Source organism: Pelobates fuscus, chromosome 9, assembly GCF_036172605.1.
Source record: "Pelobates fuscus isolate aPelFus1 chromosome 9, aPelFus1.pri, whole genome shotgun sequence".
NCBI lineage: Eukaryota > Metazoa > Chordata > Amphibia > Anura > Pelobatidae > Pelobates > Pelobates fuscus.
Genome location: NC_086325.1, coordinates 8,249,890 through 8,273,100, shown reverse-complemented (window position 1 = coordinate 8,273,100; position 23,211 = coordinate 8,249,890). Strand labels below are relative to the sequence as shown.

The 23,211-nt window shown below is 46.2% G+C and overlaps 1 protein-coding gene across 3 annotated transcripts in view; it reads left to right on the top strand.

Annotated features, from left to right (window-relative positions):
- Nucleotides 1–23,211, top strand: part of SIPA1L3 (signal induced proliferation associated 1 like 3) — a 186,304-nt gene that overhangs the window by 22,559 nt on the left and 140,534 nt on the right. Inside the window, exon 1 of one of the 3 annotated variants that reach the window (XM_063431088.1) lies at nucleotides 1,977–2,129. The exons of the other annotated variants lie outside the window; for them this stretch is intronic. The gene's annotated coding sequence lies outside the window, so the exon portion shown is untranslated. Of the gene's footprint in view, nucleotides 1–1,976; nucleotides 2,130–23,211 lie in introns of those variants that run through there. 3 annotated transcript variants of the gene reach the window in all.

The window sequence follows — 23,211 nt, the reverse complement described above, 5'->3', positions numbered from 1 at the left end:
AGGGCCTTCTCTGTGCTGGAGAAGTAATCCAATTATCTCCCAGCACAGAGACAGACTCCATTAAGCACATGGGGACACAAAGACAGTAAAACACTTTAAAATACATAAATTCACCTTTTACACATAACACACAGACATTTCACCTATCCCCAGATAGCTGGGATCTGCGCGCACAAAACTACCGAATAGCGCGCAGATCCTACTCACACAGTACAATTGCCATGGAGCTAAAGTCTTTCCCATAGTCTTTCATTATGAATAGGCTCCATGGTATAGCTATCTGGGGTATCACATTCCCATAAAGTCTGGTCCATAGTCCAAAGGCAAGAGGCGGGCAATCGGCCCCCTCCAAGGACACGTGGCGAGGTCGGTTTCCCAAAAAGTCCCAATATGTCCATCGATGATTTTAAAAGGGCCAGTTGCAGCAATGTAAAGTACAATATGCCCCAAATAACCCAGGGGCCATAGTCAGCAGGTAGGAGGCTAGCAAACAGGCTTCTCCAGGGCCCAGTGGTTGGTTTCGCCACACACCTGCTGTCGCTCTCCCCGTCGCGGCTCTCCACCTGCTGTCGCTCTCCACCTGCTGTCGCTCTCCCCGTCGCGGCTCTCCACCTGCTGTCGCTCTCTCCGCTGCGGCTCTTCACCTGCTGCGGCTCTCCACCTGCTGTCGCTCTCCCCGCCGCGGCTCTCCACCCTCTGTCGCTCTCCCTGCCGCTGCTCTCCACCTGCTGTCGCTCTCCCTGCCGCTGCTCTCCACCTGCTGTCGCTCTCCCCGCCGCGGCTCTCCACCTGCTGTCGCTCTCCCCGCCGCGGCTCTCCACCTGCTGTCGCTCTCCCCGCCGCGGCTCTCCACCTGCTGTCGCTCTCCCCGCCGCGGCTCTCCACCTGCTGTCGCTCTCCCCGCCGCGGCTCTCCACCTGCTGTCGCTCTCCCCGCCGCGGCTCTCCACCTGCTGTCGCTCTCCACCTGCTGTCGCTCTCCCCGCCGCGGCTCTCCACCTGCTGCCGCTCTCCCCGCCGCGGCTCTCCACCTGCTGCCGCTCTCCCCGCCGCGGCTCTCCACCTGCTGCCGCTCTCCCCGCCGCGGCTCTCCACCTGCTGCCGCTCTCCCCGCCGCGGCTCTCCACCTGCTCTGCCTCTCACCATCACTTTTTCCACCTATTTCTTCTTACTACTTTTCCTTTTCCTCTTTTTTTTTTTTCAATTTGCCTCTGTCTTCTTTTTCTTTTCTGTCTCCTTACCCTTGCTGCCCTGTCTCGGTTCTCCTCCTAGCAAGTTACCCTTTTTTCAGTTTCTGTTTAGCTACTTAACACCTCCACAAAGTGCCAAAGATAAATACTTTGTGTCGTGCAAACATTGCAGAAAAGAGAGACTAAATATTAATACGGCTGCTGACCTGTGAAATCCATTGCAAATCTGCTTTCTTCATTGCACTGAAAACCCACAGGTGCGTGGGCACCTGGCCGTGGCTGGTTAACCCTTCCCTTGCCAGTAAAATGGCAGTGTTAATCGTCACCCTTTGTGTTTAGTGCTTCTATACAAATATCATGCAAACTTTCTACAATACATGGTGTGTCTCTTCCTCTGTGATCATAAGGCCTTATTATTGAAACATTGCTGAAATTGTACCCCTCCTCCATCATTGCACGTTATGAGTAAATATTACATGATCGCATCCATCTTTTTTTTTTTTTATAGCAGACTACATGCTTGAGTGTTAAAAAGCTTGATTTGAAGTGTAGAATTAATAATAGATGTTTCTCAAAGAGGAGAGAGCACAGAGGATCTCGCCCCCAGGTGTACATATTGTTGTGCACTGCTCAGACGAAACGCACCCAGGATCTGTGGCCATGGTACATCCGTCAGGAGGCGTGCAGTGTGGGACTTGCCAGGCAGGTTTGACATGTAATGTACACCCTGCTGTTTATTGTGAAGAAAACATCTGTCACGCCGCAGCTTGCTGTGTCAAAGGAAAACATGAGATCCCACATGTGAGTGAGGCCTCCCAAGGCCTGTGGCTGGCTCCTGCAGCTGTGAAAGGGTTAATAATCCGGCACGCTACAAGGGATATCTATTAGAGCGTAATAGATGGTGGATGATAGGAGGCTATGAAGAGTTTTTGGCCTGGAGGTGAGTATTGTGAGCAGGAGGAACAGCTGCTGCATGAATAGCAGGGGATTCTGCAGGGTGAGCCGGGGGGCAGCAGATATGGAAATTATGGGAGCTACACCCTACCTTCTAACAGAGCTCTGTCAACACAGTCTGTCTCATTTCTGTATGATCTGATCACCCCCTGCCTACAACACCCTGTACAATACAGAATCTGATCCCCCCCCCCAAACACTGTACAATACAGAGTCTGACCTCCCCATACTGTACAATACAGAGTCTGACCTCCCCATACTGTACAATACAGAGTCTGATCCCCCCCCAAACTGTACAATACAGGATCTGATCCCCCCCCATACTGTACAATACAGGGTCTGATCTTCCCCCCGCTGTACAATACAGGATGTGACCCCCCCCCCCTCACCCTCACACACACACTGTACAATGCAGAGTCTGGTATACTGTATAACACAGGGTCTTATATCTTCATACTGTACAATACAGGGTCTGATTCCCCTCTTTCCCCAACACTGTGTACAATACAGGGTCTGATTCCCCCCCCCACTCTGTACAATACAGGGTCTGATTCCCCCCCCCCCCCCCCCCCACTGTACAATACAAAGTCTGGTATACTGTATAGCACAGGGTCTTATATCTTCATACTGCACAATACAGGGTCTGATTCCCCTCTTTCCCCAACACTCTGTACAATACAGGGTCTGATTACCCCCACTCTGTACAATGCAGGGTTAGCTCCCCCCCCTCCCCACACTGTATAATACAGAGTCTGGTCCCCCACCATACTGTATAACACAGGGTCTTATATCTTCATACTGTACAATACAGGGTCTGATTCCCCTCTTTCCCCAACACTCTGTACAATACAGGGTCTGATTTCCCCCCCACTCTGTACAATGCAGGGTTTGCTCCTCCCCACACTGTATAATACAGAGTCTAGTCCCCCAACCTTACTGTATAACACAGGGTCTTATATCTTCATACTGTACAGGGTCTGATTCCCCTCTTTCCCCAACACTCTGTACAATGCAGGGTCTGTTCCCATTCCCCCCCCCCCCACTCTGTACAATACAGGGTCTGATCCCCCCCCCCCCCCCCCACACTCTGTACAATGCAGGGTTTGATTCCATCCCCCCTCTCCCACACTGTACAATACAGGATCTGAACCCCCCCCCCCCATACTGTACAAAATAAGGTCGAAGTCTGATTTACAGATAGATTCAATGAAATTATTCATGTGACCAGGAAGTGTCTGCCCTGTCTGCAGTAACAGTATGTCTATACAGGAGTTATAGCTTTTATTCAGATTGTTGATATTTTCTAGTGTTCTATAAACTGAAATGAACTTGTAGCATTGGTGTCCCTTTAAACTCCATGAAAGATCTGAGCAGGGATGATCCCTCTGTGCCAGAAGGGATATTTTGGCTGGTAGGGCTGTTTATATGTTTGTGGTGTACAGAGGAGCAGACAAAATAAATGAAATCTACTTAAGCTGATTAGGTCTGTCTGGCCGCTGGGAAGCTGTTGGCTAACAAACGAGAACCTGACTTTATTTTTAATTAGCATGCAGAAAAGAGGGGACGTTTTTCTCTTGGCAACACGTTCTATCATGCTCCCATTCTTGCTTGAGTCCTGTGATGTAATATTATTCATTGTGGTATTGCAATATTAATTTATTTACCCAATGTATATATCCCTCCATCAGTCAAGGGGTTACAGTGAGGGTAAAAAAGTATTTGATCCCCTGCTGATTTTGAACATTTGTCCACTGACAAAGAAATGATCAGTCTGTAATTTTAATGGTAGGTGTATTTTGACAGTGAGAGACAGAATAGCAAAATAAAATACAGAAAAACGCATGTCAAAAAAGTTATAAATTGATTTGCATGTCAATGAGTGAAATAGGTGTTTGATCCTCTATGAATCCGCAACATTTCTGGCTCCCAGGTGTCTTTTATACAGGTAACAAGCTGGGATTAGGAGCACTCTCTTAAAGGGAGTGCTCTTAATCTCAGCTTGTTACCTGTATAAAAGACACCTGTCCACAGAATCAATCAATCAGATTTCAAACTCTCCACCCTGGCCAAAACCAAAGAGCTGTCCAAGGATGTCAGGGACAAGATTGTAGACCTACACAAGGCTGGAATGGGCTTCCAGACCATCGCCAATAACTGCCAGTCTCCCTTGGTCTGGTGCTCAATGCAAGATCTCAGCTCGTGGAGATTTATTGATCATGACAACAGTGAGGAATCAGCCCAGAACTACATGAAAGGATCTTGTTAATGATCTCAAGGCATTTGGGATCATAGTCACCAAGAAAAAAATTGGTAACACACTACGCCGTGAAGGACTAAAATCTTGCAGCACCCGCAGGGTCTCCCTGCTCATGAAAGCACATGTACAGCCCTGAAGTTTGCCAATGAACATCTAAAGGATTCAGAGGAAAACTCGGTGAAAATCGAGCTCTCAACTAGTCATGTTTGGAGGAAGAGGAATGCTGCCTATGACCCCAAAAACACCATCCCCACCGTCAAACATGGAGGTAGAAACATAATGTTTTGGGGGTGTTTTTCTGATAAGGGGACAGGACAACTGCACCCCATCAAAGGGACAATGGACGGGGCCATATGCCAACAAATTTTGGATGAGAACCTCTTTCCCTCAGCCAGGGCATTGAAAATAGGTCGTGGATGGGTATTCCAGCATAACAAAGACCCAAAACACACAGCCTAGGCAACAAAAGAGTGGCTCGAGAAGAAGCACATTAAGGTCCTGGAATTGCCTATCCAGTCTCCAGACTTTAATCCCATAAAAAAATCTGTGGAGGGTGCTGAAGGTTCGAGTTGCCAAACGTCAGCCTCAAAACCTTAATACCGGTAACTTGGACAGGATCTGCAAAGAGGAGTGGGATAAAATCCCTCCTGAGATGTGTGCAAACCTGGCGGCCAACTACAAGAAACGTCTGACCTCTGTGATTGCCAACAAGGGTTTTGCCACCAAGTACCAAGTCAAATGGGTCAAATACTTATTTCACCCATTGACATGCTAATCAATTTATAACTTTTTTGACATGTGTTTTCCTTGATTTTTGTTTATTTTGCTATTCTATCTCTCACTTTTAAAATACACCTACCCGTAAAACTATAGACTGATCATTTCTTTGTCAGTGGGTAAACGTTCAAAATCAGCAGGGGATCAAATACTTTCCCCCCTCACTGTATGTGTTTTTGGAGCCGTACAAGTTTTGTTGTGGTCAGTGTAGTCCTGGTCTGATGGCCGGTAGAAAGCTGCAGGTTGCTTTATAAACCGAACAAATATTCAGCGTTATCCTGTTACCTTACAAGTAATTGTCCATTTCAGAGAACTTAGTTTTTTTTAATTTGCACATGAACATGGGCATGATACTATTTTTATTAGGTATACCTGCTCAATAATGCAACCCCTAATCACCCAAACCTTTTGTATAAAAGCATGCAGACATGGGTCAGAGGTTCAATTGTTGTTCAAACCGAACTTGCGAATGGGAATGATCAAAATGACTCTGGCCGTGGAATGATTATTGTTGTTCGAAGTGGGGATTAGAGTAAAACCAATACAGCACATGATACGTCTGTTCAAGGCTCTGAGCAATTGCTGCCTCTGGAGTTTAGCTCCACTGAGCTAACCAAACCAGGAAGTAACAGGACCGTCTCTCTGACAGCCAAGAGCGTGTAAGTTCATAATGGTGCTGTTTTCTATCGAAATCTGCACTTTTTGTAAGATGGAAAAGCGAGGACACATTCTTTACACATAAAGCACTTTAGCAAGCTAAACTGCTTTCCGTGTGCGGAATATCCCTTTAACTCTGCAAAGACAACATTGCCATTCCTAAAAAAACGGTTAAAATGCCAGGGACACTGCTCTCAGACCACTTCATTTTGATGGAGTGTCTAGGCGCCTTGGAGTGTCCCTTTCCAATTTGAATTATGTCCTTTGTTTTCGCCTTTTAGAAGGCACTTGAGATGTGACGGTATACTAGTTAAGCGTATTAACCAAAATCTAGGGAAGGCAATCCAAATAGATACATGTAAATGAATAATACTACATAAAACATGACAGTACAGCTAAACCTGTCCTGTTAATGCAATTTAAACGTTTTAAAAAGTAGTTCTCCTGCCTTATAGAGTTTTTGAATTTTTAGATCTAGTGGGAATTGCAGGGTGTTCAAATTATGAAGACGTTTTATCCCATGAATGCAGCCTCTTTTTGCAAGAGATGCAATAGGAATAATATTTTTTTTAATACAATAAATTGCAAAACTATTATGACGGTTAATGTTACAACTGTGAAATGAATATTACTGTTCTCTTAAAGGGTAACCTCATTAAGAGAATTACACCATTCCCTATGGGAAGCATAAATGTAGGTGCTGCACACTGTGCAGCACTGACCCGGGAAGCACTTCTAGAGGCTGTCTGAGTAACTGTCGCTAGAGGTGTTGTCAGACAGCAATGTAAACCCTGCCTTTAGTCTAAAAGTCAGTGTTTACATTGAAAAGCGTGCAGAGACAATATATACACTACAGAACAGCTACAGTAAGCTATAGTGGATCTGGTCTCTCTAGTGTTCTTTTAAGAATTATATTTTTGACCTTTAAAAATCTGGCTCCTAACTTTTTTAGCTGGATCCTAGTTTTCAAGCAAATTTGTCAAGCCCTGCATTAAACTGTAGTTGTTTTGGTGACTATAGTATCCCTTTAAAGATCATAGTCTGCTCATAGCGGGTGTTTTGTTTGATATAGCAGACTGAGTGCTCATACAGAAGGGGTTCAGGTTTTGTGGTCAATGGAGCGTGGATCTGTTTACATTAGGAGGTGGCGTAGTGACTACTTGTCAGGCAGGGTAGGGTCATTGTTCAGTGAGGTTCTGTTCTCAGAAGCCTTCCTCTATCTTGTCCTAACAAGCTCTTGTCAAAACACAAGTCTTCAAAGCTTTCTATTGATGTTTGCGCGAGACGCATTCAAATAATGCCTGTAATAGAACCATAAAGAGGGGTAGGGGTGACAAGGGAGGGTTACCTCATCCGGTGAGGGAGGAGCATTTTGTCACTAATTATATCTGCACACCTGGTACTTTGTCTTTTCTTCAGACAACGTGAATAAATACATATTGCAAATGATTTCCTATGTCAGGATTTGTAGGTTTGCACATTAATCTATCTTGGCCTAACTCTCAATTAGTTCTCTTATTGCTTTCCATCACGAACACTCATTCCGGTTAGTCAGAGTTCATTAATGCAGCACTTTCTGAGCATTGAGGTCAGAGTTCACTTAGAAAACCAATAATTTAATATCATAATTCCTAAATAGGTCAAATAAAGGGGCATATTGCATGAAGAATGGTACAGTGTAATCTTCCCTATTATCCCATTAAACATGTCACTGTCTTTAGGTCACTTTGCTCCTACATGGGACTGTCCCTTTAACCCATTAAACATGTCACTGTCTTTAGGTCACTTTGCTCCTACATGGGACTGTCCCTTTAACCCATTAAACATGTAACTGTCATTAGGTCACTTTGCTCCTACATGGGACTGTCCCTTTAACCCATTAAACATGTCACTGTCATTAGGGCACTTTATTCCTACATGGGACTGTCCCTTTAACCCATTAAACATGTCGCTGCCATTAGGGCACTTTGCTCCTACATGGGACTGTCCCTTTAACCCATTAAACATGTCGCTGTCATTAGGTCACTTTATTCCTACATGGGACTGTCCCTTTAACCCATTAAACATGTCACTGTCTTTAGGTCACTTTGCTCCTACATGGGACTGTCCCTTTAACCCATTAAACATGTCGCTGTCATTAGGTCACTTTGCTCCTACAGGGGACTGTCTCTTTAACCCATTAAACATGTCCCTTTCATTAGGTCACTTTGCTCCTACATGGGACTGTCCCTTTAACCCATTAAACATGTCACTTTGCTCCTACATGGGACTGTCCCTTTAACCCATTAAACATGTCCCTGTCATTAGGTCACTTTGCTCCTACATGGGACTGTCCCTTTAACCCATTAAACATGTCACTGTCATTAGGTCACTTTGCTCCTACATGGGACTGTCCCTTTAACCCATTAAACATGTCACTGTCATTAGGTCACTTTGCTCCTACATGGGACTGTCCCTTTAACCCATTAAACATGTCACTGTCATTAGGTCACTTTGCTCCTACATGGGACTGTCCCTTTAACCCATTAAACATGTCACTGTCATTAGGTCACTTTGTTCCTACATGGGACTGTCCCTTTAACCCATTAAACATGTCACTGTCATTAGGTCACTTTGCTCCTACATGGGACTGTCCCTTTAACCCATTAAACATGTTGCTGTCATTAGGTCACTTTGCTCCTACATGGGACTGTCCCTTTAACCCATTAAACATGTCGCTGTCATTAGGTCACTTTAACACATTAAACGTGCGGATTTGCTCAAACATTGAAGTAACTTGCCACATGTCTTCTTCCTGGCAGCAAAAGTGTGTTTACCTGTTTGTGTGTTTGGAGTCTCAGTTTCTGTTGAGTAATTTATTAACCTGCTATGCTAATGTTGGTTACTGACTCGAATCCCTGACATTATCAGCCTCCGTCACCTTTGCTCTGGCTGGAAGAATACCTGGCTTTGCTTTAGGGAAGGCGGAAATAACGCCAATCCTGTCTTCTTAACCTTGAAATATCAAATAGCAACTATCTGTGCACACTAAGACTGTATTCAGAAGGCAACATCTCCCTACAGTTTACAAAAAGGTTGAGTAGCAGAATATAGAGTTAATGCCCTGTTGTGAGTTGAGCGTGCATCTGTGTTCACTAGGGTGAGGTGAACTTGCAATTGTGCAACTTGCTATCACTGTCACACACAATCACTGCAGATAGTTTACTTGTAATTTGTACTTTAATACATTGTTTCATATTAACTGGACTCTTGGCAAATATACTCCTAATATAGCTATAGACAGAGAATGTTCTCTCGTAGAGATCTTTTACATTAAACTTGTGTATATTTGTAATTTGTTCACATAATGGCTGTCAGGACGATCCAGTGGCCCAACACGCAGAATTAAGTAAAACGCACAACAAATACAAACAGTAACAACGTATTACCGGGCCTTAGAATGGCCGGAATTAATGTAATAGAATAAACAGTCACGAGGTGAGGTCAGGAATACAGAAAGGAACAAATACGGTAAGAACAAAGCCAAAGGGTCACGGATACCAGAAATACGGGAAGCCAAGCCAAGATCAAAAACCAATAATTGGAATCAGGAACACGCTCTCGGATAAAAAACAGGATGAAAACCACGACAGGGCACTGAACAACTGCAGGTTTGGGTTTAAATAACCCAGTAAATCCTGCTATTAGCTAATTTGCGTCCCATTACCCCAGAACATGCATGCACGGCGAAAACGTGATGCCGCAAGCACGTTCACCTCACTAGTGATGTCATTGTGGGCAGCGTTTTTAATTAGCGCCGTCTTGCAGTGGTCCGTGTCCCTCCCACCGCTGGACCGCCTATGTCCTTGTTGTCTGATGTGGATGAATGTTATACTTGTTTGTGAGGTCCCACAATTACAATCTCTTTCAAGTATTCTGATAATGGTCGTTGTTCAGTTGTTCATCTGGGCCCACGCCAGTTTTGTGACAGAAATATTTTGACAGAGCCCTTTTCTGTTTATTTTATTGGCATTACGGGAGGTCCTCATCAGAAAAAGACCTCAGATGTACTCCAAAGGTACCTAAGAAAATAAACTGTGTTGGCAATCTTAATTAGCTTCCCTTTCAATATGCCCAATGACCTTGTAGGACAGATTGAGGGATTTCCATTCAGCTGAGACTTTGCTCACATTGCTGTTTGTGTCACGTCTGAACGAGGGTGGTCATGGTCTGAATGGAACTTGAGGAGGTCCCATTATCTTTTTGATTTTGGTTGAAAGGCTCATGCTCCCCTCTTTTATTCCAACCTTTTTCTCAGTATTTAACACTGTGCTTTTTACAAGCCAATAATAACAGACTGCCAAAATGGCGAGGCGGGTTTATGGGGGCGGACAGGCGGCCTGCGGTGTTATGTAATGATAACAAGCTTCCTGTGACAGGCTGCAACGTTGCGTTAATACAAATAGTTTGTTTCTTCTAATAAATGAGTGTTTCTTTTTTTTTATCTGTTTGTCCGTTTTATTTAGTCTATGTTCACAGTGCCAGGTTGGGTTGCGATAGGTTACATTTTGTTTTTATTTAATATGTTAATATTAATACTATTTTTCTGTTACATTTGTTACTGACTGTAATCTTTATATTGTTTGTGTTTTTGAGAAAATAAACCAATCAAGGTATTTTGGAGAATTAAAAAAATCTTAAGTTATCCATTCTTAAAAGCATAGTAAATTTTCTCCTTTGGCCGCTCAAGATAAAATACAGTTTTAATTAATGGTCACCATTTTTAGGTCATTTGTCACATTTATAAAATGCCATATAGCTTCTTTGCTCCTACACGGGACTGTCCCTTTAACCCATTAAACATGTCACTGTCATTAGGTCACTTTGCTCCTACATGGGACTGTCCCTTTAACCCATTAAACATGTCACTGTCATTAGGTCACTTTGCTCCTACATGGGACTGTCCCTTTAACCCATTAAACATGTCGCTGCCATTAGGTCACTCTGCTCCTACATGGGACTGTCCCTTTAACCCATTAAACATGTCACTGTCATTAGGTCACTTTGCTCCTACATGGGACTGTCCTTTAACCCATTAAACATGTCACTGTCATTAGGTCACTTTGCTCCTACATGGGACTGTCCCTTTAACCCATTAAACATGTCGCTGCCATTAGGTCACTTTGCTCCTACATGGGACTGTCCCTTTAACCCATTAAACATGTCGCTGTCATTAGGTCACTTTGCTCCTACATGGGACTGTCCCTTTAACCCATTAAACATGTCACTGTCATTAGGTCACTTTGCTCCTACATGGGACTGTCCCTTTAACCCATTAAACATGTCACTGTCATTAGGTCACTTTGCTCCTACATGGGACTGTCCCTTTAACCCATTAAACATGTCGCTGTCATTAGGTCACTTTGCTCCTACATGGGACTGTCCCTTTAACCCATTAAACATGTCACTGTCATTAGGTCACTTTGTTCCTACATGGGACTGTCCCTTTAACCCATTAAACATGTCACTGTCATTAGGTCACTTTGCTCCTACATGGGACTGTCCCTTTTTTTTTTTTTTATATTCTTTATTTTTCATTGCAAGACAGCAGATACATATCATACATAAAAGCAACAATACAGAACGGAAATACGGTATGATGGTGTGCAACTATGTAATGTTAATGGTAGTCCATGATAACCTCTTTCGTGACGACGCACTATGCATGTGTGTCACATTCCAATGTCCATGCTCGTCCAATATGGTGTTGCCCATAATTTCCAGTCCTGATAAAGCGATCTTAAGTATCGCTGTACATCTCGCAAAGTGTTTTTAGTTTTTTTTTAAATCTTAAAACAACAAGATATAACAATGAACTATCGTAATGTAGTCACAATACTATGCAACTAAGGGAGTTATGAATAATCGCATTTGCATCTCTAGCTGTGCGGCAAGCCCCCCATAACCCCGGCGGCTGCAAGTAAACCCTTATGCTGGTCTCATAAGATAGTTCAAAATATCGTGATTTCAAAGGTAGAAAAGAAGGTAAGTTTCCTCGAAGATTCGAGGAGAAGGAGATATGCAGATATAAAGAGGGGAGAAAAAAGAAAGGAGAAAGGGAAGGAAAAAAGGGAGGGGAGGCGAGTGGGGATGAGGCGGATTATGGGAAGGAGGTCGGTCCGAGCAGCACCTCTGTTCCAGTAACGATAATAGGGAAGGGGGAGTGATCCCCCTCCACCAGCTATCTGTCCTAGGCGTCACTGTGAGCAATCGCTCTGCGACATAAGATACAAGTGGGACGGTGGGAGTCCAAACCCCCCGACTTCGTTAGTGTGGCGGGGTTTTAATCAAGAACAATCTTGTCTGGTTACATCTCAGTCGTTAGCTATGCTGCTAACCCACGGGTCCCAGATCTTTTCGAATTTCCTGATAGTCCCCCTAACCTGAGCCGTCAGTTTATCCATCAGATATGTGTCCTTTATTTTATGTTTTGTGAATGCTAAGGTGGGGGTGTCGCTCTGTAGCCACGTTTGCGCTAAGGCTCGCCTTGCGGCTAGGGTTATTCTGTGGAGGAGGGTCTGTTCTGTTCGTGACCAATTCTCTAGGGATCTCGATAACAGGAATACCCACGGGTCTGGCTCCACCACCCTGTCAAATACATCTCCTAATAACGTCGCTATTTTCTTCCAGTATATCTGCACTATCGGGCATTCCCACCACATATGAATATACGTACCCTTCTGGCCGCAGCCTCTCCAGCATACGTCCGTCGGAATCTTTCCCATGCGGAAAAGTGTCGCCGGGGTGGCATACCATCGGAAAAGGGTCTTATACGATTGTTCTTGCAGGGTTACGCACACTGAAGAGGCCGCGGCTGCTTCCCAAATTTCTTGCCACTCAGCTCCTTCTAACACTTCGTTTAAGTCCGCTTCCCATTGATCAGTGTATTTCATGGTCCCCCATTCCGAGGTGTGGGTACTCAGGTGTGCGTATATGCAGGAGATTAGTCCTCTCGGAAACTGTTCCCTGCAGCATATCTTCTCGAAGAACGTAAAGGGCATCTGTGCCGCTCGTTTGATCCTGGCAGCTCGGGCATAATCCCGAAGTTGAATATAACGGAAGTAGTCAAAAGGCTTCAGCGGGGTCCTGCCGTTCAAATCCTCGAAGGAGATCATAGACTGATTAACATATAGATGATGCAGTCTCTGCAGTCCCGCGGTTTCCAAGCCTTTAAAGTCTCGGGCCCGCATACCTGGAGGGAAATCTCTATTTCTCAAGTACGGAGTCATCGGGGATAAAGCGGCAGTCAGGTCATGTTTAAGGGCGTTCGTGTCCCAGACCTTCAAGGAGGTCTGAACCGCTTGGCACGGGACTCTGTCTAGGGGTCTAAATTCTTTTGGGGTCCATATGAGGAATTGGGGGAGGTCCGGGTTCAACAAAGAGGATTCTAAGTCCACCCACCGCCTCTCGTCAGGGGGTGTATGCCACAACGCAATCTGGGCCAATTGGGCCGCCACATAGTAATAATAAAGATTTGGCAGCCCCAGGCCCCCCCTCTCTTTCGCCCTGTAAAGTATATTTCGCGACGTCCTGTGTTTCCTGTTGTGCCAGATAAACCTACCGATTGCCTGTTGGAGTGGCCCCAAGCTGGACTTGGTCAAGTGTATCGGGAGGGCTTGAAAGAGAAAAAGTATCCGAGGCAAGATATTCATTTTTACCGAATGAATCCTCCCGATCCACGAAATCGGTTTATCTACCCACACCTCCAGGTCACGCATTAATTGTCTAATTAGGGGCACGTAGTTCTGTTTGTGTAGCAGGGAGGGGTCGGCTGTTAGCCAGATGCCTAAGTATTTAATATGATCCCTCACCACTTGGACGTTAAATACTCTCCCGATGTGCGTAATCTCGGCATCGCTCATCCCTATGGGGAGTGCGGACGACTTGTGGAGGTTAACCTTGTAACCGGCCACCATGCCGTAATCTGCCAATATCCTCTGCAGGGCTGTCATTGACTTCAACGGAGCCGTCAATGACAGTAGTACGTCATCGGCGAAGCCCGAGATTACGTATTCCTGTCCCCGTATCGCGATGCCCTCGATCTCTGGGGTGGTGCGTATCTTTTGCATGAGAGGTTCCAATGATAGGACGAATAGCAGCGGCGACAGGGGGCAGCCCTGTCTCGTGCCGTTGCTCAGCGGGAATGGGATCGACCTCGCTCCTGTTATCCTAACCTGTGCCCTGACATTAGTGTATAAGGCTTGTATTGTCGTGATAAAACGATCCGGCATCCCGAATTGACGCAGTGTTTCGAATAGGAACAGCCATTTAACTCTGTCGAACGCTTTTTCAGCGTCCAGTGATAGCATCAACGTCGGGATCTGTAGTCGAGCTTGTCTCTCTATGAGATCGATGTTTCGTCTCGTATTCTCGAACAACTGCCTCCCCGGCACGAAACCCACCTGGTCTGGATGGACCAGGCTAGTGAGGATTGGGTTCAATCTGATCGCTAACACCTTCGCTAGGATCTTGGAATCATGGTTAATTAAAGATATCGGGCGGAAATTCTCCGGTAGGGAGTCATCCTTTCCTGGTTTTGGCAGTAAGACAATATTCGCAAGGGACATATCTCGATCCGTGGTCCCCCCGTCTTGGAGGTCATTAAACCATGACTCGAGGTGGGGTACCAGTTCTTCCCGGAAGGTCTTATAGTAGCTTCCGTCGAAGCCGTCCGGACCAGGTGCCTTATTGCTTTTCAGAGTTGATATCGCTGCGTCTATCTCCTCCGCCGATATCTGGCTACTAAGGGTGGTCGCATCGGCTTCGCTCAGTGTCGGGAGATGGATCCCCGATAGGAAACCACGAATCTCTTCCATACGTTTTTGAGGTTCCGTGTCTTCACCTCTGGAGTGGTTGTATAGGTCAGAGTAAAATTCGGAGAATATTTTGGCGATATCATTGGGATCCGTCCGGAATGCTCCCGCAGCATCTTTAATCCTTGTAATATGCGTGTTCCGCGGGCGCGGCCTGAGGGATCTTGCCAACAAGGTGTCCATTTTATTGGCCTTCTCATAAAAGGACCGCCGAGACCACAAGACAGCTCTCGTGGTATCCTCCATGAGTAAGTCGCGAATACTGTGCCTCAACTCTTGTACTGTGTCCAAGTTGGTCCGTGTGGGATCCGACTTGTGTCTCTGTTCCGCCGATCTCAGAGCGCTCAACTGCGACGTCAGCAATTGGGTTTTCCGGCGTTTCTTTAAGGTCGCTTCTCTGATGAGTATTCCCCGAATGACAGACTTATGTGCCGCCCATATTACGGCTTTAGATACCCCCGATGCGGCTTCTCTAAGGAAGTAGTCGGCCAGTTCCCTGCGTACAATTTCAACTATCTCCGGGTCCCTCAACAGGGAATTATTCAGTCTCCACGTCCATGGAGTTGCCGCGCTCAGTTTGTCCAGGGTAATGGAGACGTCCGCGTGGTCCGACCAGGATATGGATCCTACCGTGGAGTCCACAATCCTAGAAACAGTCTGGGGGTTGACCAGGAACAAGTCGATCCTGGAATACGTGTTATGGGGCTGTGAATAAAACGTGTAGTCGTTCGTGTCCGGGTGCTGGGCTCTCCAGATGTCGATAAGGCCCGACTGTTGTATAAACGTATGAAGCAGCTTGTCCTGGCCTCCTCTTCTATGGGACCGTGGGAGTCCTCTGCATGGCCCCCTGTCTGCCGCCGGGGATGGGGCTGCATTAAAGTCTCCGCCCACTATCACCATACCATTCGGGAGTGTAGTGACAACTTTGGCGAGGTCTGCCCAAAACTCTTTGGAAGGGTCGTTGGGAGCGTAAACATTGGAGATGTGGATCGTGTGGGAGAACAGGGAACCTGACAGGTGTACGTTACGTCCTGCTGGGTCTGCGCTAACTCTATGGATGCTAATCGGGCACCTCCGATGCACTAGGATGGCGACGCCATTCCTCTTGTTGAGGGCTCTCGCTTCAAAGGTGGTGTTATAAGTGTGGTCTTTAAGTGCGAATTTGGCCGATCTGGGAAGATGTGTCTCCTGTATAAGAGCTATATCCGGGTCTAAACGTTTAAGTTCCCTAAATAAGAGCCGCCTTTTTTTGGGTGCGTTTAGGCCCTTTACATTAAGTGAAACCAGTTTAATGGGCATGTGTCAAACTATGGTGGACCGCTATGTATAGGCCGTGTCTCGTCCCCGTGTCTTGTCTATGATTTTGGGCCGCCTCCTCCCGCCACCCCCTACGAGATAAAAGAGGGAGAAGGGGCAAGGGAGTGGAGAGTGGGGTAAAGGGAAAATAGAAGAGGGTTAGAGAAAGTGATAGAATAACTTTGTACAGAAATCGCCTGGTCTTACCCACAGCCAGGCCACGTTGGGGTAAATGTCCCATTCCCCCCAGCGCCTGATAAGAAAGCCCTGGAGCAGAAGGGACATGGACCAGCCAATGCGGGCACTGTCCAGTGCCAGCTTGCATCTAAAGAGATAAACTCCTCACCCTGGGTGACAAGAGCCCATGCCCGAGGCCTCAGCCTGGCAAAAATGCAATTATTCATAAAAAAACAACAACAACAACATATAAGATAGAGGCATATGACCTATAACCATGTGCGTTACTGTAAGGTATACAGGAGAGGTGTCATAAAGCATCAGTCATCCACATCTGTATACCGAACACATTCCAAACGCCACAACAGTATACATTTTTATAGCAGCGGAACGAGGAGGCCTGACTTTCATGAAAGCCGCTGCACATTTAAAGATTTGGTGCTTACAGCAGTACACTAGGCAAATCATGAGGCAAACATAATCTATAGCCGAAATGAGGAGAAAACATTCAGTGTTCAGTCCTGAAGGGACTGGACTAGATGGGAAATCACGTTATGTTAATCGTGCTGCCTGTAATTCGCTAGCGTGGCGGAGGATCCGCCTTTTAGGAGCGCAATCCCATGGAGCACAACCGAGCCGGCCACAGTCATCCCCCACGCAAATTAGCATACGAGAAGCCTGCCGCCGGCTCAGCCGCCCAGGGACCAGCGCGTCCGGACACCAGCAGTAATACACACTTTGTTACGCATTCCCCCTAGCAATTATTTGGAGGTCCCCGATCGGGGAGACAGACCTCTCGCGGCGGTGGCAGCAGCCCGTCCTGTTATGTGATTAGGCGATACAGGGGGGCACGGTGATATCCGGAGACAGCGTATCTATACGTGATAGAGGGGAAACGCTTCAACCCCAGTTGCCCCGACCCCCCCTGGACCGGCTTGCCCCTCAACCCTCCCCGTGACTCATAGGAAGCAGCCGCCCCCTACCGGACCCCCGTGTTAAAATTACAATCAGTATAATAAGGATCCAGGCCTGAAAAGCCCCCACCCCCCTTTGTCGGTAAAGCTACCATCCCGCACCTCTTAGAAAACCGGCTCTAAGTTTGTTAGCCCGGGGCGTCAGGCCACTGCCCCCGCTCCCCGCTCCCCCACCCCCGGCCTGTGACCCCATCGACTCGAGTCCCACATGCCCCTTCCTCGAGAACCAAGCAGCGTTGGGAATACCCCAGCGCATCCCTTGAGGTTTGGGCCTGTTAAATGACCGCAAAAACTGCGTACTATCGAGCGTGAGAGCCCCAACTTCCGCTCGGTTGCCATCCTGCCCCCACCCGTCCAACGAAGGGAAAGGACAGGAGAATATACAAGCCCAAAAAAAACACATACGTTAAACACTTTTAAACACTGAACAAGCATGAGCATAAACATGGTCTATACATCGCAAGGGTGTAGAAACTTTGAAGTCTCAGTCTACTAACGACCCCCAGGCCTCCATACGTGGGGGCAGCCCGGCGGGAATAAAACCAGCGGGTGGAGGGGTCCCCCCACCGAGGCTTTCCCCCCCCCAAAAAGATGAAAAAGGTCGCTGCACCGGCCAGAGACCCTCCGACCCAAACAATGCCCCCGTGCAGGCAGCCGGTGGCCTAAACTCTCACCCCTAACCCACCCAAAGATGGGCTCCGGCGGCCCTGGTGCGCCCCACCCATTTGCCAAGCGCCCCTCCTAAAAATAGCAAAAAAAGGGGAGAGAGAAAATAGAAAAATAAAATAAATTTTTTTTTTTTTTTTTTTTTATAAGTTGGCCCTCTACTCGTTGGGGCCCCCCAGGCTTATCCCGCCACCCGCAAGAGCCCCCCCAACGGTCCTTCACCTACCCAGCCAATAATGCAGGCGGGATCTCACCGCCGACCGCTAACCCATCTGGCCTCGGTCGCCTACCGAGTACCATTCTCGTGGGAGGGGTCGGAGCTCCTCTACCGCCGGGGGTAACGCCGCTGCCTCGAGGCCATCCTGGATCCCCACGCTCCGCAAGAAGGCAACCGGATCTCCTTCCGGGTACAGGGTTCTGGTACGCCCGTCCCGGAATGCAAGTAGACGAAAAGGGAAGCCCCAAGCATACCGCACTTTATTTTTCTGGAGGAGTTCTGTCACCGGCCGCCACCGCCTCCGTTTTTGCAGAGTCTCCGGTGTCAAATCCTGGTAAAGGGTAAGTTCAATACCGCCATGTCTGATGGGGGCCTCACGCCCGCGTCTCATAAGGGCTTCTTTCGTTTGAAAGAACATGAATTTAATTATAATGTCTCTGGGGCGTTTATCATCCGCATGTCGTTGCCTTAGTGCCCTATGTGCCCGTTCGATATGCCAGTGGGAGTCAGGGATCTCGGGGAGAAGCGGCCTCAGTATCTCCAGTACGACCTCCATGAGGGGGCCTTCACCCTCCTTCTCTGGCAGACCCCGCAGTCGAATATTGTTCCTGCGGGATCTGTTCCCCATGTCATCCAGGGCAGCTTCCGCCATAGACAGTCGCGAGGTCAGCGTGTTAATGTGAGCTGTAGCAGTGTTGTGAGCCAGGACCGTGGACTCAACCCGCGTTTCCAGCTCGGTCGTTCTCGCGCCCAGGGCGCATATTTCCGCTTTAATTTCTTTCGTGTTTCTGGCGATTTCGGTGGCTAGGTAGCTACGCACCTCCGCCAGATTTGCCAATATCTGTGCGGCACTAGTGTCTGAGACCTCCGACGTCGCCGCCACTCCGGGGCTGGAAGGTGAGTGGGACACTCGCGGGCTCACCCGTCCGCCATCTTGAGGCGTGGATCGCATGGCGCGGGAGGCCGCGAACATTTCAGAGACTGTGTTGCCCTGTTCTGTCTGCTTTTTGGGCTGTTTTTTCAGGGTCCGCTTCTCCATGTCCGTTTCCCCGGTAGCACCCCAGGTTTCTCTGTGAGTTTATGTGCTAAAATAAGCTATTGGCTATGTGGTCCCAGCGGAGCTTCACATGGAGACGTCCATCTTGCTCCGGCTGTAAACCACGCCCCCGGGACTGTCCCTTTAACCCATTAAACATGTCACTGTCATTAGGTCACTTTGCTCCTACATGGGACTGTCCCTTTAACCCATTAAACATGTCGCTGTCATTAGGTCACTTTGCTCCTACATGGGACTGTCCCTTTAACCCATTAAACATGTCACTGTCATTAGGTCACTTTGCTCCTACATGGGACTGTCCCTTTAACCCATTAAACATGTCGCTGTCATTAGGTCACTGTGCTCCTACATGGGACTGTCCCTTTAACCCATTAAACATGTCACAGTCATTAGGTCACTGTGCTCCTACATGGGACTGTCCCTTTAACCCATTAAACATGTCACTGTCATTAGGTCACTGTGCTCCTACATGGGACTGTCCCTTTAACCCATTAAACATGTCACAGTCATTAGGTCACTGTGCTCCTACATGGGACTGTCCCTTTAACCCATTAAACATGTCACAGTCATTAGGTCACTGTGCTCCTACATGGGACTGTCCCTTTAACCCATTAAACATGTCACTGTCATTAGGTCACTGTGCTCCTACATGGGACTGTCCCTTTAACCCATTAAACATGTCACTGCCATTAGGTCACTTTGCTCCTACATGGGACTGTCCCTTTAACCCATTAAACATGTCACTGTCATTAGGTCACTTTGTTCCTACATGGGACTGTCCCTTTAACCCATTAAACATGTCACTGTCATTAGGTCACTTTGCTCCTACATGGGACTGTCCCTTTAACCCATTAAACATGTCACTGCCATTAGGTCACTTTGCTCCTACATGGGACTGTCCCTTTAACCCATTAAACATGTCACTGCCATTAGCTCACTTTGCTCCTACATGGGACTGTCCCTTTAACCCATTAAACATGTCACTGTCATTAGGTCACTGTGCTCCTACATGGGACTGTCCCTTTAACCCATTAAACATGTCACTGTGCTCCTACATGGGACTGTCCCTTTAACCCATTAAACATGTCACTGTCATTAGGTCACTGTGCTCCTACATGGGACTGTCCCTTTAACCCATTAAACATGTCACTGTCATTAGGTCACTGTGCTCCTACATGGGACTGTCCCTTTAACCCATTAAACATGTCGCTGTCATTAGATCACTTTGCTCCTACATGGGACTGTCCCTTTAACCCATTAAACATGTCACTGCCATTAGGTCACTTTGCTCCTACACGGGACTGTAATAGGTGTAATCCACCTAGGAATGTAAAATTCCTGGTAAGTGGTCCAGAGAACAAAAAATAAAATATAATTTGATTTGAGGACCTTTTTAAAACAGTGGTGTTGAACACTGGAACATAAAGTAAACGTATCTTAGAATGTTATTGTAATGGCGCCTGTGCCATTACTGTATCTTAGAATGTGATTGTAATAGCGTTTGTTCCGTTACCGTATCTTAGAATGTTATTGTAATAGTGCTCACGCCGTTACCGTATCTTAGAATGTGATTGTAATAGTGCTCACGCCGCTACCGTATCTTAGAATGTGATTGTAATAGCGCTCACACCATTACGGCATCTTAGAATGTGATTGTAATAGCGCTCGTGCTGTTACTGTATCTTAGAATGTTGTTGTAATAGCGCTCGTGCCGTTACTGTATCTTGGAATGTTATTGTAATCTCACTTGTGCCGTTACTGTATCTTAGAATGTGATTGTAATAGCGTTCGTGCTGTTACTGTATCTTGGAATGTGATTGTAATAGCCCTCACGCCGTTATTGTATCTTGGAATGTGGTTGTAATAGCATTTGTGCCGTACCGTATCTTAGAATGTTATTGTAATAGTGCTCATGTCGTTACCGTATCCTGGAATGTTGTAATTGTGCTCGTGTCGGTTCCGTATCTTGGAATGTGATTATAATGGCGCTCGTGCAGTTACCATTTCTGAGAATGTGATTGCAGTAGCGCTCGTGCCGTATCTTGGAATGTGATTGTAATAGCGTTCATGCCGGTACTGTATCTTAGAATGTTATTGTAATAGCATTTGTGCCGTACCGTATCTTAGAATGTTATTGTAATAGCCCTCACACCGTTACCGTATCTTTGAATGTTATTGTAATTGTGCTCGTGTCGGTACCGTATCTTGGAATGTTATTAAGTGTTCTTGCATAGCAAGACCACTTAATGTTATCTCACATATATATTATTATAGCCAAATTTGCCACCCTAACTCCTCCCACAGTTTTTACACTACATAGACAAAAATATACCAAAACGTGCAGATTGTTCCCGATCGGATTGCTATTACTTTGTGGAACGTTTCGCCGAATGGTTCACGGAATATCGTCGTTCTTGTGGCGAAATTTGTCCCATAGGAATGAATGGCAAAGCTAGAGTGGGAGCTGGCAAAAGCTGAAAAATCAGGACATGATTTCTAAACTGCCACCACTCCCTCATTTTCAAGCCCACCTACACAAATCTTGTATTAAAACGTTCAGCTATCCCTGCTGCCACTAAAAATGTCCACAGCTAAGCCATAGTCCTGATAGTTTTCACAATATGACCATTTGTTTGCAACTCACGCCGTCCATTGGCATTCATTGAAACTCCACTCTGCAAAGCTCACATTTGAAGGGCAACTTCTAAACTGTGACTGTGCCTTCATTGTTAATATCTCAGAGACATACTATGCATCACAATGTAGGTCTGGGTCTTGTGATTCTCACAATATAAAGCTCTTCACTGTAGGATTTATAGTTTTTAAAATACAACCGTTTGAAGATGGCAACCACAAAAATACTCTGACCTGTGCCAGGCTGCAGCAGCAAGTGATGTCATAGACAGGGCCTTTTGTACACCTGCTAATGTTTTTATAAATGTATGTTTTAATGTAACTATGAAGCACTTTGGGCAACAACGTTGCAATTAAATGTGCTATATAAATAAATAATAAGTTACTCCTCCCACTCTAGTTGTAAACTACTGGTGGAGGCAATAACACTTCACACAATTTCCCCAGAAATTGGAGCTTTCTAGTTGTAATTGCGCTCGTGTCGGTACCGTATCTTGGAATGTGATTGTAATGGCGCTCGTGCTGTTACCATATCTTAGAATGTGATTGTAGTAGCGCTTGTGCCGTTACTGTATCTTGGAATGTGATTGTAATACCGCTCGTTCTGTTACCATATCTTAGAATGTGATTGTAATACCGCTCGTGTCGTTACCGTATCTTGGAGTGTGAGTGTAATAGCGCTCGTGCCGTTACTGTATCTTGGAATGTGATTGTAATAGCGCTCGTGTCGTTACCGTATCTTGGAATGTGATTGTAATAGTGCTCGTGCCGTTACTGTATCTTGGAATGTGATTGTAATAGCGCTCGTGTCGTTACCATATCTTAGAATGTAATTGTAATAGCGCTCGTGTCATTACTGTATCTTGGAATGTGAGTGTAATAGCGCTCGTGTCGTTACTGTATCTTGGAATGTGATTGTAATAGCGCTCGTGTCGTTACTGTATCTTGGAATGTGATTGTAATAGCGCTCGTGTCGTTACCATATCTTAGAATGTGATTGTAATGGCGCTCGTGTCGTTACTGTATCTTGGAATGTGATTGTAATAGCGCTCGTGCTGTTACTGTATCTTGGAATGTTATTGTAATAGCGCTCGTGTTACCATATCTTGGAATGTGATTGTAATAGCGCTCGTGTCGTTACCGTATCTTGGAATGTGATTGTAATAGCGCTCGTGTCATTACTGTATCTTGGAATGTGATTGTAATAGCGCTCGTGTCGTTACCATATCTTAGAATGTGATTGTAATGGCGCTCGTGTCGTTACTGTATCTTGGAATGTGATTGTAATAGCGCTCGTGCTGTTACTGTATCTTGGAATGTTATTGTAATAGCGCTCGTGTTACCATATCTTGGAATGTGATTGTAATAGCGCTCGTGTCGTTACTGTATCTTGGAATGTGATTGTAATAGTGCTCGTGTTGTTACCATATCTTAGAATGTAATTGTAATAGCGGTCGTGTCATTACTGTATCTTGGAATGTGATTGTAATAGCACTCGTGCCGT